Source organism: Schistocerca piceifrons, chromosome 4 (genome assembly GCF_021461385.2).
Source record: "Schistocerca piceifrons isolate TAMUIC-IGC-003096 chromosome 4, iqSchPice1.1, whole genome shotgun sequence".
Taxonomy (NCBI): Eukaryota; Metazoa; Arthropoda; class Insecta; order Orthoptera; family Acrididae; genus Schistocerca; species Schistocerca piceifrons.
Window position 1 is genome coordinate 668,162,926 of NC_060141.1, and position 19,398 is coordinate 668,182,323.

A 19,398-nucleotide genomic window follows, 5' to 3' on the forward strand; every position below is an offset into this window, starting at 1 on the left:
TAATGAGCGTATGGCGTTGGCGGCCGGGAGATCCCTCGCGGGGCGGTTCGGCCGCCGCTCCACAAGATCTTATACGCCACTACGGCAACTTGCGAGTGAATGAGGATTAAATGACGATGAAAGACACACAACACCCACTCATCTCGAGGCAGAGAAAATCCCTGACCCCGCCATGAATCGAACTCGGGACCCCGTGCGCGGGCAGCGAGAACGCTACCGCAAGACCACGAGCCGCGGTCTCTGAATTACTTTATTACACTCTATCACAAAGTAACAACACACCAAGAAGGAATTATCTGAATGGAATGGAAATCGATAGATATGATGTATATGTACAGACAAACATAGATCAGAATTTGAAAAAAAAAAAAAAGGATCGCTGGATGATTTATTCAAGACAAAGAGTTTCAGAAATGTAGCAAGTCTACAACGTGCTGGTCCACTTCTGGCCCTTACGGAAGCATTTCTTCAGCTTGGCATTAACTGATAGAGTTGACGGATGTCCTCCTGAGCGACATCGTGCGAATTCTGACCAAGTGGAATGTTAGATCGTCAGAGTTCCGGAATAGTAGGAGGACCTGCCTATAAACCCTGAGACTTTATCAACTGAAGAGAGACCTGGTGATCGGACCTGGCAACCTTCCTGGCCAAGGCGGGGTTTGGCAAGCACGAAGACAAGCAGTAGAAACTATCGTCACGTGTGGGCGGACACTATTTTGCTGAAATATAAGCCCAGGATGACTTGCCGTGTAGGACAAGAATAAGCGGCGTCGATTATTGTTGACGTGACGCTGTGCTGTAATAGTGCCGCGTATGAAAACCTAAGGGGGCCCGCTCTCTAAAAACAAATGGCATACCAGGATATCACTCCTGGCTGTTGGGCCGTGTAGCTGGCAACAGATTGGTAACCCTCCACTTTCTGGTGGTCTCCAGACACTTCCTCGATGTGAAATTTCATTGACTCAAACTGAATTTACTTCTGCGATGAGTTCAGCTACGAAATGAGCTCCGATGACCAACGAAGACGTGTCTAGCGACGCCCTGAACAGTGGTGGGATACCAACCTGACTGTCGCCTGCTGTACAGTTCGACAACCTGAAGTTAAGCACCCTTACAGCACAGCGGTACGTCGGCGGTATCCCTGAGAACGTTTGGGATTTTGCCGATCTAACGCTCCATCTGTACAGAATTTAGCACGATACTCGTATGCCTCAGAAAACATCCATAAATCAGTCAGTCGCTGTTAAACCGAATAACTATTTGCATTAGGGCCAGAGGTGGACCAATGCCTTCTATCAATTTTTGAAGCTCTTCTATTTGAATAAGCATCCATTTTTTCTGAAATTTTAATCGTGTATTTGCCTGTGCAAGTACGTTCATCTATCGATTTCCCTTCCATTTGGATAATTATTTCTTTTTTTGTCTTGGAATGTATTTACCAAAATATGAAAGACACGCCATAATTTCCTAAATTTCCCCAACTTCAATGTATTTGAAGGACCTGTATTATTCATAAAAAAGTATAATGATGTAACTTGCAGAATTTACATGTGAAAATGTATACAAAAATGTGTCAGCAAAACAATGCTTATGTCAGTCATGACAATGAGATCTTCATGTATAAAATGCGTAAATGTTATGATTTGTGGTATTCCCACACTGAAATTCTTTTACAGCTCTACAAAACACTTGTACTGTTCTGAAAGAATACCATAAGCAAGCAGATGACATTTCAGCCCAGGCTTAAATGTGACTATCCAAGAAAAAACTTGACCAAATAGCGTGGGGAGAAAGATAACAACTAAGACAGTGTTTACTTCAAGCCCGACAATGTTGTTTTCACGTATAAACGTTCATCTAAATGCTTTGAGGGTGTAACTTACACGTAATATCTGAAAAATTAGACCAGTATTACGATAGTACCTAAACTACTTGTCCAAAATCATAAAGGTGTTTGCTTATAGAACATGGCTTACTTGAGGGTGTGTTACCCATGGCACAAAGATTGAACTATAAGCACCTAACATTTATTGACCTTTCTCAGTAATGATTCACCTCACCAGTCACCATTTCAGGATGGATGAAGAAAAAGCATCATAATATATACTAGAAAAATGTAACTCACGTTATTGGATGACTAAAATAACTGTTTTTAATTAATATGATACGGAACATACATGAGGTTACGTCCCACTGGTACATTTTCCAGCACTTTAATACAACTAACCGTACTAAACGTCGTGCGTTTTGACGAGTTAGTTAATGTAATAAATCAATTGACGTACGGTTCATAAAACGCAAGGAAAATTTCGTGATATGTCGCATACATAGTGAGAGCACGTAGCATTGCCACACCACACAGCAAGGCTGAAGATAATAATGCAAGAACCTTCCACACATAGATGATTGTTTGATGTTCAGAAAATATGATCTTAGCACCAAAATAACATTATATATCGAATACGTAAAAATACTGAGTACAATACACATGTAGGTTTGCTTATTAAAATACGCAGGATTGATTACACGCTTCTGATTGTGAATGATGGTGTGGTCTCACACAAAAATAAACTTATTTATCAAAATATGTAAGATTTCGAGTATAAAACATGTGTAGCATAGCTGTTGTAACCCAATTCTTCTGTACCATTGAAGAATACGCACTACTGATAAAATGCAGTATTGATGTAACCTACAGATACATAACGATTTGTTCAGGAACATTGCAAGACAGAAATAAACCATACTGCTGACATATGACTTAAGGAGCAGTTGTGAATGACAACTTTCTTCTTTGTGCCAATGTAATTATGTCTTCACTTACTAAAAATTATATGACACTTCAGCGAAACAGCACACTTAATGGCAGTAAAAAGTAACTAAAAAATTATAATGTGCCACTGTTGTGGTTTTAATTTCATCTTCCAGTAAAAAACATTTATCATCTTTTGCTAATATGTTATGTTATACTATGACACAAAAAAAACCATAATGCTAAGCACAGAGGGCAATAATATGTAACAAAAACAAATAAGCGTTCAAAATAGATATAATATTCTAACCCTGTAACCTGTCGGTTAGTGACAGTCACTGGATCTTGAAACTAAATTCTAGCACAAGAAGCAGACAGTGTATACATGTTGGCTGCTAGAGCTTAAAACTCTACTGTAACACCAGTATGTGTGTGCAGCGGTTCTCAGCTACTGAAGGTTATGACAGTGTTGTAACACTAGTAGTTGACACTGCGTATGCACAGTGGATATAAGATGTAGATCTTAAAGCTGTATTCTTAACACCAACATCAGACAGCGTATTTGCAGTGAGTGCCACGTACTGGATCTTAAAACTACATAGTAATACCAAATGCTGAGGGTGTATGTACCATAACTTGCAGCAGATGACAGCTACTGTGTAAAGAATTGTTTTCTCAGTTACAGGTTAAACAAATGACCCATGAATCACCAGTTTATATCAGAACCGTAACATATAGTACCATACATCAGTATTTTACAGCAAGATTCTAAAAAGTTCCCCCTCATACCTTTACATCACCATTGTGACATAAATTGTAGCAAATTGTGGTATGAAAGTCTTATTATTCACTATACGGTGACTACCATTACACTGACTGCATGGTTGATAATAAAGATTGGCAATGACGGTCAACTGACATGTGGTGACTACCATTACCTCCCAACACCATTGGCGCAATAACGATCAGCTAACAAGGTGACTACCACCACCCCAAATAGATTTGCAGTAATGATGATCAGTTGACAATGTCCCTACCATTAGGCCAGGTACTATAGTGGCTCAGTGATCGCCAGCTGACATGGTGACTGTTTACAGTGATTACCATTATCTGACCCCACATTCACAAATATGACAGTCCATGTAAGCTACTTGATCTCAAACAGCATCGTAACACAGTGTGTGTGTATGTGTCATAACTTAATAGCGAGCAACATCAACTGGATTTACATTATTTTGTTATCAGTTGCAGATAAGCTTCAAATGAAGTTGTAGCAGATTGCTCCACATACTTCCATGTTACAACGTAATTGTGACAGTTGCCCTATAAATTGCTATGTTACAGGGGAATTTTAAAAGTTTTCGCTGTACGTTATTACTGTTGCACAAAACTGTAAAAAGTTGCCCATTTACTACAAAATGCCACACATGTTACAGCAAAGCTGAAACAAACTTTCCCACATATCTTCTTGTTACAGCAAAATTACAACAATTGCTCTATATGTTCCCTACTAATGAAATTGAGACTGGGTCCAACAAATTGTGACTTGTTTCAGGAAGCAAAGGAGATTAACAAACAAGTTGAGAGTTGTCTGTCCTAGCAAGAGTTCTCAGTCATAGGAAGTCAAGAAAGTTTCCAACAAGAAAAACGATAATTTCATAATGTCACATGAACAGGACGTGAGCCATGGTAGCTATTATAGTAATCATGAAAACGAAAGAACTGATCTCAGTGCAGTATTTCACTGGCTACTAGAACAAAACAGGTGACCAGTATGTGACTGCAAATTTGGAATGTGGTATCATGCAGTCTACATCAATGTCCTGAATGTGACTTCATGCTTAAGACATGGTAACATCAATCAGCATATGTGGCGTCATGTATCTGACTAAGCTCTTCGTTTATTAGAATAAGTTTTGTGTTACTGGCAGCAACAAGTCTAGCTTACTGGTTAGTTCATTTTGCTTTCTGGAACGCATCACAGCTTGCAGGAACAGATCTCAACTTGCTTATTCAGTAACATGTGATAATTTTTTTTAGTTTTATGCATCAATGGTGATGTGTACACCTCTTTGCTACAATTTCATTTCGCAAATTTACAGGAATGCAGCTGGGTGACAACTTTGACGACCTGTAATATTTTGATAGGTGCACACCCTGTCATTTTCAAGACAAAAATGCAGCAAAGAAATGGTGTACAAAAGATTTGAAAACCTCAGTATGCAGAGTATATCCAGAAAGATAATACACACACATTGCAAACACAAGCGACCTTACATAATCAAAGATGACTGATATCAGAAGTTATCAACAGTGAATATTAATAACCAGTGGGTGAAGTAGGACTAACTCTACCCCTCTGGCTTTTGAAAAGAAAGAGAGGAGGATTGCATGCATAGCTGAAGCAAATACCTTCACTATGTTTATGATAATTTAATTTTTAGTGTTTTCTTAATAACACCATAGCTGGAAGAGCATGCCAGAATCTGTTGTCGTATTCCATAGGTCGATAAGTGCTAAGGCAATGTTCTGTAACAGCAGAATTCCGGCTCCACAACGCCAAAGTTTTGCTGTAACTCGCCAATACTTTGTTATAACATTGTAATGTATAGGGAATTAGTTATATGGTTATCAGTAACTGTGATTACTGTTTGTGACCAAATAAGTGACATACACTGTTAAATAATGGAACGTACTCCGTCAGCCTCTGGTGCTACAGCACGGATTGAACATTCAATAGTAAACGCCATCTGTACATACCTGATGTCAGCTGCTGATATTACAATACATTCACTGCAAGTACATGCTGTCAGTTACTGGTTTTGGGATTCAGCTTTAAGATCTAATACCTGAGATACAGAGTCAGTTTATAGTTTTAGAGTACTGTTGTATTTCTGTGTTTCTATTTGCTTGTGTTAATTGGCAGTGCCTTGCCTGCTTAACATTGTAGCTTCCACCGTGTGAGTTCAAAAGTTAGAATTATCGGCAAGCGATGATAAACGTTTTGTACATGGGGCAATTTTTTACAAACACTGCTATAAAATCTAGTGAATAGGACATTTTCTTACAACTTTTGTACGAAATGGTGATGTATGAAGCAATATGTCGTTTAGTGTACACTGTGTGATAGCATAAGATAGTATTATCAGCAGAAATCGCCACCCGTTTTGTGCAGTACTGGTTCTCTGTAATGTTTGACTGACACTGAAAATTAGATGAAAGTTGTTTGAAAGTCGATTGCTAAAGGCATAGCATTCCTTATTAATCTATACATATTTGCGCTACTGTAGTTCGATATGCTGTTTTGCTGCAGAATCATGTAGTTAGCAGTGTGTAAAAATATGAGACTGTTCTTGTCGACTAATGAACTTTAAGCTGTAAGTTATGTCAGCATGGTATCGAAGTATGTTTTATTACGTTATAGAACAAATTGTTTGTGGTCTGGCTTTTTCAGTGTGCGATACATGGATAGAGCTAAGCTCGTCCACAATTGCTGTGCGACCTTTAACTTCCATTAGTAGTGATCCAGTCCACTTCTATTTTTTTATGTAGCAGAACCATTAGCCTGTAACATTAGTGTCACCTGTGTTCTGTTCTTGATATCTCCAAATTTTAATTAATAATTACATTTAAGTGCATGCTCTTATTGCCTTTATTGATCAGGGAGCTTTAATTACTACAGCATATAGGGATAAACAATCTTCATGTGTTTTGTACTCAGAATCTTTAGTTATTTGAAAAATAATTTTATTTTAGTCGTGAAATTTTATTTTTTAGATCGATCTCTTGTCTTTCTTCACCTTGTATTGTATGGCCATGTTGTGTGTTTATATAACGTATCTGACATACTACAAAGCTCTTGTTGTGTTACGAAAATGTAGTTAAATGCTGTAACGCATTAACGATCTCATAAAACCGCGTCGTATTTCGTATGGTCCGTTGTGCTGAAGTGTCGGAATATGTAACAATGGTGTGTACAGCAACGGTGGAACGTAACTCATTGTAATTTCTGGAATAAAATTAATTCAAAAAGCTGTTATAGTAAGGTCACAATGTCAGTTATATATTTTTGGTGTAGAACGTGTAGCATTATCTCCTTTCTCCTTGAAATGGTTCCATGAGCAACATGTAATAAAGTAAGTACAAGACCGAAATGCCTATGACCGTCATATATTTGGACAGATATTTCGTATGTGGAGATACCACTATATTACTTGACATCAATATTGCGTGTGTTGCTGATAAGTTTTTAACATACATTTTACCCTATACATATTTCGATGGACATTTCGCATGTAGAAATAACCTAATGACACTTGATACAAACATCGTGTGTGTTTTTTGAATGATGCGTGGGAATAGAATTAGTTACACACTTCACATATTTTTGACATGAAAATAAAATAAAATATAAATCCGACTTGCAACATTGGAGTGTGGGACTGAAAAGCCAGCCGATGTGGTGTAAAAGTAGTATTCCAACACCCTTTTGTTTAGGTTACCAATTTCGACTCCTCAACAGAATCATCTTCAGGCTATGTGGCATAAACGACATAAAGCTTACAGTCATACATGTGTATAATAGGGAAGCAATATTTGCACCTGTTTTCCGTACAAGACACCACAAGCAATATTTTCTCTTCACACATGTAACAATAAAAAGTTTTAAACAGCGGCTGTTGGAATATCATTTTTACAACTAAGAATAACATAGTTATAATTGACAAAAACATTGCGTCTGTGTAGTACCTTTCATATACATCTCAAACATGGAAAATAATTCTAAGTTACATTCTTTATGAATTTTTGATGAATAATCCAGGTGATGCAAGTACCTTTAAATAGATGCCAATTTAAGCAATTAGGATGACATATACGTTCTTTGTTAAGTAATACCAAGTTTTTCGATACTTTTGAACATCGCGCAATATATATATATACACTCCTTGAAATTGAAATAAGAACACCGTGAATTCATTGTCCCAGGAAAGGGAAACTTTATTGACACATTCCTGGGGTCAAATACATCACATGATCACACTGACAGAACCACAGGCACATAGACACAGGCAACAGAGCATGCACAATGTCGGCACTAGTACAGTGTATATCCACCTTTCGCAGCAATGCAGGCTGCTATTCTCCCATGGAGACGATCGTAGAGATGCTGGATGTAGTCCTGTGGAACGGCTTGCCATGCCATTTCCACCTGGCGCCTCAGTTGGACCAGCGTTCGTGCTGGACGTGCAGACCGCGTGAGACGACGCTTCATCCAGTCCCAAACATGCTCAATGGGGGACAGATCCGGAGATCTTGCTGGCCAGGCTAGTTGACTTACACCTTCTAGAGCACGTTGGGTGGCACGGGATACATGCGGACGTGCATTGTCCTGTTGGAACAGCAAGTTCCCTTGCCGGTCTAGGAATGGTAGAACGATGGGTTCGATAACGGTTTGGATATACCGTGCACTATTCAGTGTCCCCTCGACGATCACCAGTGGTGTACGGCGAGTGTAGGAGATCGCTCCCCACACCATGATGCCGGGTGTTGGCCCTGTGTGCCTCGGTCGTATGCAGTCCTGATTGTGGCGCTCACCTGCACGGCGCCAAACACGCATACGACCATCATTGGCACCAAGGCAGAAGCGACTCTCATCGCTGAAGACGACACGTCTCCATTCGTCCCTCCATTCACGCCTGTCGCGACACCACTGGAGGCGGGCTGCACGATGTTGGGGCGTGAGCGGAAGACGGCCTAACGGTGTGCGGGACCGTAGCCCAGCTTCATGGAGACGGTTGCGAATGGTCCTCGCCGATACCCCAGGAGCAACAGTGTCCCTAATTTGCTGGGAAGTGGCGGTGCGGTCCCCTACGGCACTGCGTAGGATCCTACGGTCTTGGCGTGCATCCGTGCGTCGCTGCGGTCCGGTCCCAGGTCGACGGGCACGTGCACCTTCCGCCGACCACTGGCGACAACATCGATGTACTGTGGAGACCTCACGCCCCACATGTTGAGCAATTCGGCGGTACGTCCACCCGGCCTCCCGCATGCCCACTATACGCCCTCAATCAAAGTCCGTCAACTGCACATACGGTTCACGTCCACGCTGTCGCGGCATGCTACCAGTGTTAAAGACTGCGATGGAGCTCCGTATGCCACGGCAAACTGGCTGACACTGACGGCGGCGGTGCACAAATGCTGCGCAGCTAGCGCCATTCGACGGCCAACACCACGGTTCCTGGTGTGTCCGCTGTGCCGTGCGTGTGATCATTGCTTGTACAGCCCTCTCGCAGTGTCCGGAGCAAGTATGGTGGGTCCGACACACCGGTGTCAATGTGTTCTTTTTTCCATTTCCAGGAGTATATATATATATATATATATATATATATATATATATATATATATATTTGTGGGTGTGTGTTTGTGAGAGCGTAAGCACACGCATGGTTACATATTTTTGACTCAGAAATACTATCAGAAACAATAGAATATATCTGAACATAACGCAACATTTAGATACCTAAGAAACTAGGCAAGATAATAACTGATATTGATCGGCCGTTTAGTTTTAATAGCTGGTAAAATCATAGACTGTGACTGGGCGATATAAATATGTCTGTTTTACAAGCTTACGGATTGGCCAGGGTGCGGCTAAGAATGCATTGTGGTGTACAGTGATTGATGGTTTCTTTTTAATAGTCAGTAATATACTGAGAGGGAACTGGATGAACTGGAATGGGGAGGGGTGGACATGGCAAGGTGGCGAGAGATTTGGGGCGCGGGGGTGGGGGGCATAATGATGTCGTCGTTTGCCTCTGACGAAATAGCCTGACATCAAAGATAGAATGTTAAACTGTGCAAATGAGCAGTTTTTTGTCACTAGATTTATAACGCAATGAGAAAATGCATTATTGTCAGCTGTTTTGTTATAGACCTGTATGTCTGTCAGTTTTGGCCATAGACCTTTATCACAGGGGTGTTTGATGATGGTCTATGATGGAAACTATTACAGATATTGGTTTATAATAAACAGTTGATTGTTAATAATGCCTTTTCTCAAATTTTTAACGTCTGTTGGTTGTCACTTAACCAAACCTATCTTATGCACTATTCATAAATCCATGTTACGTGGACACTGTCAACAATCAGTAGTAGTTCGATCAGTGTTAAATCCAGATCGAAGGGCTATTACTTGGCGAAAATTGCATTTGGGGAACAAATAAGGAATCAAAAGTGTTGCTGTACAAGTTGAATGGACGGGGGGTTAAGTATAAGCTAACATACCGGGTGCGGCACGTAAGCACCGGGGGTGGAGGAGCAGACGCTGAAGACCTGCGAGGGCGGCTGTGTCCGCAGGCCGCCCGCAGCCTGGGGTGGAGGTGGGGGCGGCGGCTCTGGATCCGGCGCAACCGGAGTCCCCCTCGGTGACGATGCAGCCTCCGGCTCTGACCCTGCGTAGAAGCCACAGTGGCAGCCACCATGACAATCTGCATGCTCCAAGTGATACAGTGATGTGTGGTGCCGCAGCGTATCATGAAGTTGAAACACACATTCTTCATTCAGAAAAAAGATGAACTAAGATTCGTTTGGAATAGCAGTAGCAGTGCTGAAACAAAACATGATAATAAAAAGTTATATTGTGCACCACTTTTTAGAACTAGGTACCACGCCTTATGTAAAAATACATCTTCACTAAGGTTATGTATTTTATAATTCTTATACTATTTCCATTATTAAGAGTACGAAGCTGTTATTGCAGTTGTTGCACGTGCCCGGGTTAGTGTACATGTCTATCGTTTTAGCAGGAGTTCACTGGGACGACGGCCGTTTACTATCGTGACAAAAAATAAAAACACTTACAGCCGCCCTTTTGATTTTGTTTCATTTTGTCGCTACCAGTTTCAACGCTTCATTGCGTCATCTTCAGGCTGTTTTGATGCGGTACAGGTAATAGGATCCCCATGGATAACCCATCAGTTGCCAGCATTACTGGATTCGCAGATAATTCAAATATGGAATGATTCTCGTGTCAGTTGGCAGTTGATGGTTGGAGTGCTGACACATTATTTGCGAATCCAGTAATGCTCGCAAATGATGGGTTATCCATGGGGATCGTATCAACCTTTACCGCATCAAAACAGCCTGAAGATGACGCAATGAAGCGTTGAAACTGGTAGCGACAAAACAAAATAAAATCCTATGGGCGTCTGTAGGAGTTTTTATTTTTTGTCACGATATTTGGAACTGTTAGTTTTTTGACCAGAAGAACTCTATTACAATCTTCTTCACACTAAGTTTAGTGGAATGAAATAGTCAAGACGCAAAGGAGTTAAAGACACTAGCTGATAGTGGGAACTGATTTATATGAGTGGCCCAAGTTAAAAATATATGACGGTCCTGGATTCGAACCTGGGTCTCCTGTTTATTATAGAAATGTGCTGACCACGAAGCCCTATAGAAGCAATAGCCACCGCAATTGAATGGACTACCTTAATATGCCTCCCGTTGGTTCCTTACTATCAACTTATACCATACACTACTGATATAGTGTCCCTGCTCAGTTAGCCTCATTACTCGCTGCATCTCGCCTATCTCCGTAAGAGGAATGAAATAGTTTCTTTGAAAGACTCACAAAATGCTTCAACTCTTAAAGGAGTTAAATTCCTTTATCTGTCGGAAGCCAAATGAAAGTATGATGTGCTTGTAGGACCTTAGTATTCCAAAAATGGTATTCGGTTTTAGCTTTGAGTCGCAAATGGCTGCGAATTGGTGGGAATCATTTAGGAGTGTTGTTATTAATTTTCTCAGGTAGCTCTGTTGTGCCCGACATGATGAGAGGATCAAGAGTTTAGGCTTTTTGAGAAGTTTAAAAACAAATTTTTTGGCTCGTGACTTTGAGTATTTCCTTAGAATAAGGATGATGTCAGCTGCCAGTGCAGAACACAGTGCTTCCATCAAGACATGAAAGTGAAGGAAGTACGGGCAGTTGGAATGAGAACATGATGCGCCAGTACTGTTGGAACTTCGCCGAGACGTACGACAAGCAATTCGTCGGAGAGAAGCCTATGTTAGGCACTTTGAAGAGAAGAGAGAACTGAAATATTAGTAAACTGGCACATATATTCTATTTAACAAAGTAGAGTTTTCATATTTTTACGAAAATAATACCTTTGTTCATACTGAAAAAATAAATTGCTTTTAATTCCAATTACGTGTACTTTACTAATTTTCTAGTTTATAACAAAAGGCACATTGCGCCAAAACTGCACACTCTCTGATTAAAAATATCTGGACACCCATTACTGCTATTCAATAAGAAGTGTTTTCCACCCTTCGCCTTTAAGAGAGCTGGAGAACTTCTGCCGATCTTTTGACGAGTTTTTTTCAGTCTGTCTAGGAGAGGCAGCCCATTCTTCCCTAGACAAAACCATTGATGTTGGATTCTGGTGTCTGGATAGAAGTCGACGTTCTAACTCAACCCAAAAGTGTTGTACTCGGTTCAGGTCTGGAGTCTGGGCAGGCCAGTCCTTTTCCGGAATGTTATTGACACCAAACAATTGCCTCAAAGAAGCTGCTTTATGACAGGGCGTTCTTTCACGCTGATGCTGTCTCTCTATTGTATGCAATTAACAATGCACATCTGGCACTAAACTGTAAGAGAAGGAAATGATATGTTCAAATCCATACACACAGTCATTGTGCTCGATAGGCTGCTGGTAGCACTGTGGAACACACGAGCCTTTCCTACCGCCGATTTCGTGCTATTTTTTACAACTACCTTCCACATTGTTTGACGTTCATGTCAATCAGTACATGAGGTCCGTCTCTTAATTTTTTTTTGTTCTCCCTGGGAACGAGATGACAGAGGAAAGAAATATTGGAAGGGAATGAGGTAAAGCACTGACTGTCCCCAATGGTGTTTAAATATACTTGCAGCTTATTATTCAGAAACGAAAAAGATGAGTGCAGGTTGGTGGCAGTGGGTTTTGATTTGCGTGTGAAACGCCTTTATTGCCTGGGACCGAAAGGAGTATGCATGGAATTTTAAAATAATTAAATAAAACCTCTGAGGAATTCAGAATAAGAGCAAATAAGAAAAAGACAAAACGTATGGTGACAAATGCAAGGATAGTAAGAAAATCTACATGTCTCCACATGTCTGGGGAGCATAATTACGGACGAAATAAAATGTATAAGGAGGTGAAAATCACTATAGCCATTGCCACGGGGGCATTTAATATAATGAGGGGGCTTCGATGTTTGTGCATGGGCAGGGACCTGAGGAAGACACTGGTGAAGTGCTTTTATGGAGCATGGCATTGTACAGAACTTAAAAATGGACCCTAAAGAAAGAGGAAGGAAGAAGAGTAAAAGTATTTAAGATGTGGATTTTGAGGAGGACAAAAAGAAATGAGGAGATGCCGAAATGAGTGGGGAAAGAGAGAGATATTTTAAAGGTAATAAGGAATATGTAAGGCAATTGACTTGGACATTGGATGAAAAGAGACTTTTTACTTATGGATGCTATAGAAGAAACGGTGAACGGAAGAAGAAGGGGCACAGATGATATCAGATGGCGGACAGTATAGAGATAGAAGAAAGGCATGAGTAAATAACAAGGTTAGAAAATGATAGAACTACATGCAGAATGACATGTGAGGACGTACCCTAGGACAGAAAACTGATTATGATGATCACGATGGCCTGGATTATCTAAAGCCACCCTGTTCATCATCATAATCTGCTAGTAGTAAAATAATCGTAATTGCTACCAGCTTCCAGCACACAGAGTGTCACGGGGCATCTTACACTCTTTAGCCAGCGTACTTAACGCTGATGGTAATAAGCTTTTAATAATAAAATTCAACCTTTAGGGTTTTATTATATCCGCTATTAGTAATACAAGATCATAGGGCATCACAGATACGTTGTGGCTCACAAGTCCTATATCTGCATAAGGGCACCTCCTCTCTGAGATTTACATCCACTAAAGTGAGCCGGCTGGAGTGGCCGAGCAGTTCTAGGCGCTACAGTCTGGAACAACGAGACCGCTACGGTCGCAGGTTCGAATCCTGCCTTGGGCATGGATGTGTGTGATGTCCTTAGGTTAGTTAGGTTTAAGTAGTTCTAAGTTCTAAGGGACTGATGACCTCAACAGTTAAGTCCCATAGTGCTCAGAGCCATTTGTACCATTTGAACCACTAAAATGATTTTGGGCTGACACTCATACTCATTCCGCAATGAAACTGCTAATCTATGAATGACTCATCTGCGATGACTGCAGGACCTCTTTGTGGCCCCTAACGAGTAGCCCAGGAAGGTATTAGCGGGAAAAAGCCGATGAACTCATAACCTGTTGTCTCTCACGAGTCTGATGCCTCTGTGCAAATGAGCGCGCGAAGTGGCGCAGTGGTTGGCAAATGGCTCAAATAGCTCTGAGCACTATGGGACTTTACTTCTGAGGTCATCAGTCCCCTAGAACTTAGAACTACTTAAATCTAACTAACCTAAGGACACCACAAACATTCATGCCCGAGGCAGGGTCCAGACTGAAGCGCCTAGAACCGCTCGGCCACTACACCGGCAGTGGTTGGCACACTTGCCTCGTGCTCTAGAGGATGACAGTTCAAATTCACATCCCGCCATAAAGCTATAGGTTTTCTTGTTTTCCCTAAATCGTGCCAGACAAATTCTGGGATGGGTCCTTTGATATGGGCATGACAATTTTCTTCCCAATTTTTTTTTTTTTTTGTTTTTTTGTAATGTGAGCTTTTGCTCTGTCTCTAATAAACGCGCTGGCGACGATACCTCAAATTCTAATATTGCTTCCTTCTGTGACAAGGAACAAGAGGATAATGCAATTGAGCATCTAACAACCCTACCACAACAAAGGTCAAAGATTAATTATGATTGTAGTGTTGCTCACGCTGCTAAATATTGCATTTTCGGTCAACAACAAAGTTATATTATGTGGCAGGTATTGTTAAAGCACAGTTAATAAAGTCATGTCTTGAAACAATGGATATACTAGGCACTCATCTTTTCGTGTTTCCCACGCTGGTCTCGTCGTGAACTCATGGCTCAATCGTCGAAAATCTAGGTACTGATGATTCCAAGCTCGGATGCAAAGAGGGCTAGGTGTTATTCAGCGATATTCAAAAGTTTTATAGATAGACCATTCTTGAGGAATAAACTTTTGCAAGTTAGAACAATGGTGATGTAAAAAAGTAATCATCACTCCGAGTTTAAGTTACAATTCTTTTTTATTACTTTTGTTGCAATATCAAGTAACTCGTTCCAAAGCATCACTTCACAATATAAAACATACTTGAAAATATCTTCCTCACTGTTAAAGTTCACATTTCATAAACTGACTACAATTGGCGTCTTTTTAAGATGACGACCAAAACTTACGCGCCCCAAAAATCAGAGTTACAAGCACGTCAATGATCATAGTGACACAAGAAAGAATACACATAAGAATAGTATCACTGCAATAAATACATATCGATGTATCGAAGTACCGCTACATTAATGAAATAAAATCTGAATGTTGTTACAGAAATATGTTAACTATTTTACAGAAACACAGTAGAATATTGCTGGTATCGAGAGGTTGAGGTGAGGTGCCGTAATGGTTACGCAATTCAAGAACCTTTACAAGCAACAGCAATGGGTCCTTTCTACCATTCCGTTACGTCTTCTAGTAGACCCTCCTCACAGTGCTGAAACCATAATATCAACCAGCATGTACAATTACTTCGCTGCCAGCATGTACAATTACTTCGCTGCAATGGCTTTATATTTTAGCCATTGTCGTTGCATGAAGTGTAGAAAATGAGCTGCATTTGGTCGTTGACCATCCTCACCTATTCATGATACGACAGCCTCCCAAAGCGAGAACAGCGCCTTGAGCTGAAATAATAATTAGTAGAAATGGCTGTTGATAGCGGTTCTGTATCATTACAGTTATTTGAGCTTACTGGAGAAAATGCCCTAGGGCGGATAGTGTGTTGTGGACTTTCCTGTCAACCGGTGTTCATAGCAATGCAGAACAGAGGCAAGCCCATAAAAGTATCACGATCTCATTAGACAATGTTGAATGCAATTTAGCTACAGTGTGAATGAAGGAACATAATGGCATCCTCTCTATAGAAGAGGGAATTTTTTGACTCATTATATGATGAGTGTTCGAAACAAAAGGTACACAACAACATTCCGGGTGTTACTGAAGTCTTTATTCAAAACTTATCACCAGAAGCATGAGGTCAACTATTCCACTGTTTCACAAGCCGAAAGAATCTCTGTTCCCAAAACTCCTGTGGCTGTGACAGGAACCGGTCCACCACTGTATCCTTCAGTTCATGGCCCGAGATGAAGCGCTTTCCTTTGAGGTATCATTTTAGTGGACCAAATAGATGGAAGTCGCAGGGCGACATGTCTGGTCTGTAAGACGGACGCTCAAACTGCTCCCGCCTGAACTTGGTCATTACGCTTCGTGTGACCTTGAAGACGTGTGGACGCACGTTTTCGTGGAGCAGAGTCACTCCCCCTCTGAACTGCGAACGCAGTCTTCTCTTCATGGACTTGCAAAGACCATGGACTGTCTCGCAGTACATGTCACTGTCTATGGGTGATTCCGTGCTTGAGGAATACGATGAGTATCGGTCCTCAGGTGTCAAAAAAGACGGTAAGAATCACCCTGCCTCGTGACGGCACAACTCCAAATTTTTTTAGGGGGACCTCAAGACGCATGCTTCGCGACCAGAGATGTCTCACTACTTTATCCCAAAGCACCATATGCACATTACAGTCGTTTTGGTTGTTACGGTGTTCAATAAATTCTCATTTGCACACTCCTTATACGTATAAGCCTATCACTTGGTGGCGGGCTATCACTGATACGGAGCAGTTGATGTGATGGTGTTGATCGGTTGCCTAGTGACCTAACTGAACGCAACTTCAGAACTGGGTAATGTGGCTCTCACAGACCTGCACGACTTGAGAATACACACCTATAGGCTGTACCATATGAGCGACCCAGTGACGAGAATTCTGTCGGTTTAGAGGAGTTCCTCCTGTCTCAGGCACTGCTCTGATTGGCTGTCTGCTGCAGCAACTGCACGGGTCGCACTTCCATGGAAGCACGCTCATACGGTGTTTTTGCACATTCTGTGTTAACGCTGCTCGGAATATAGTAAAAATTCTAACGCAACAAATGTATATATACAGATTCCAAGTATGTCTCTACACACTGTTCTACAGTGCTAGAGGGGAAATTGATTCTTAGTTATCTTGTATGGCAGCACAAGTACTGCTCGCATTTCAGTTTACAAACAGACCATACCAACTCAGAATTTTTTGTGCATTTCTCCAATGTGAGTAGACAAAATAACTGCACTAGCTCCTATTTGTGTTGTGGAGATATTTTCAGTTTATTTAGTGAGTACTTATTTGTCGTTGTTAAGTTAGCTATAGAGTAAAACGGCTCAACAGCTAGTCTATCAACTGTCCGCCATGCTGAAAGACCTGCCCAAGATAACTTGTTGTCTATATAGCATACATTCAACAGTGTCAGCTTCACTGTATTTGCTGTTAACTTTTCACAGCATGAAGGGTACCAAATGCATTACTCTAGCCGCAGATCTCCCAAAATATAAAGGGGGCCAGAGGCTTAAATTGGCGCCCTCTGCAAGAAAAGTAGGTCACATAGGTATCATGGAGCTTCAGATATTTCAACCTACGTTAAGCAATGGATTATAGAAGATCGCTTTCTAGACTTCAATATGATCATTCTCATCCCATTACAGATATTTACACCCAGTTTAGGAATGTGTGGTAAGAGGCATCATTTAGCGAAACACTCTCTACAAGTACCTGAAATTCCTGAAGGAAAACGATTTATGCAATACACTAGTAACATAACTAACAGTGAGAGAAGCGCAGTAACTTTCTGGTCGTTCATTAATTCACCGCTAATTGAACAGAACATGGTTACACGGCTTTACAATACGCTGTCAACGATAGACAGCAGCAAACTGCCACACTTACCAATCCAGTCCTTTTCCCACCAACACAACATAGATCACTGACAACATCACACACCCAAAGATTACTCTTCTCAGCCATTACTATCATGTACATATTGTACATCAATATCACTTGACACCCGTAAATAAGTACTCAATAAACGTCTGATCTTCGTTGATTGGACTATGTAGTAGCAGCCATCTGACACCAAATAGGTAACGGTCCGTGCTTGCGGCCGAGGAAACCTGTCATGTGCTGGTTATACACAACACTACAGTTCGCTGAGCTCCTGTTGTCAGCTAGCATAGATCCATTGAGGCATGATACTCTCTAGTTGGTTAATAGGGTACGGCTTGCCCGCCGAAACCCATTACTTCATTATTTGTTAATTAAAAAAAGACATCAAATAGAAATTAACAAGAGTGTCTCTCATTAATGTGCTTTTTACGACATACTTATTAAAATTAACATAATATAACATGTTATGTACATAGACTGAAGCGACGAGTGAAAATTGGTATCAAGGCCAGGAATCGAACCCGGATCTCCTGTTTACTACGCAAGTGCGTTAGCCACTGAACTATCTTGGCACAGCCATTCACATAACTGGACAGATTATCCTGGCACGGCTCCCTCCTCGATCATAATTCTGACTGCCGCTTGGTCCACTTTAAATTCCCCGTTACACACGAATAGAAAGTAGACTGGGATGAGAGTTTGGAGGAGGCAGGTGTGGCAGGGTCATCCGAGCAGTTGTGTGAACCGCTGCACCAAGGTGGCATAGTGGACGACGCACAGCCTAGTCATCATGAGATCTGGGTTCGATTCCCTGCCTTGGCACAAATTTTCAGTCGCTGCTTCAGTCTATATACAAAAAGTCGTACCTGTGGGAGCCCATAATGTCTCTGAAATAGTGTCATTTCATTTGTGCTACAACATTTGTAGTAGAACAACATATATGAACAGCCCATATCACTTTGTGCAATGCCCCAAGGAGTGATCTACGCTGCCAGCTTGCCTTGCTGGAAGCAGTGATTTCGTGTTCGAATGAGTGTCCGCGTAACGCAGACAAATTGCCAAGGAGGGAAGTTATTTACTGCCCACTGTGCATGAAAACTATTTTTTTAACATACGTGGATTACCTTGTGTGTGCATTACAGATCGTCGATAGATGTTTTGATTTTGCTATTATTATTTCACCCAATGTCAACTTCATGAATAAAATAACTGGCATCCCTAGTGAAATTTCGAATATATAACTTAACTGGTCCCCGAATCCTGAATAGCCGGCCGCGGTGGCCGAGCGGTTCTAGGCGCGTCAGTCTGGAACCGCGCGACCGCTACGGTCACAGGTTCGAATCCTGCCTCGGGCATTGATGTGTGTGATGACCTTATGTTAGTTGGGTTTAAGTAGTTCTAAGTTCTAGGGGACTGATGACCTCAGCAGTTAAGTCCCATAGTGCTCAGAGCCATTTGAGCCAATTTGAATCCTGAATAGTCGAGTCGCGATTAGTAGCAATGCATTTTGAGACGACAGTACCTGATCCAGATCAGATGCCTTGCCTACTTCACAGGGGCAAACTACTTGGAATGAAGACGCCAGTTCAGCACGATTT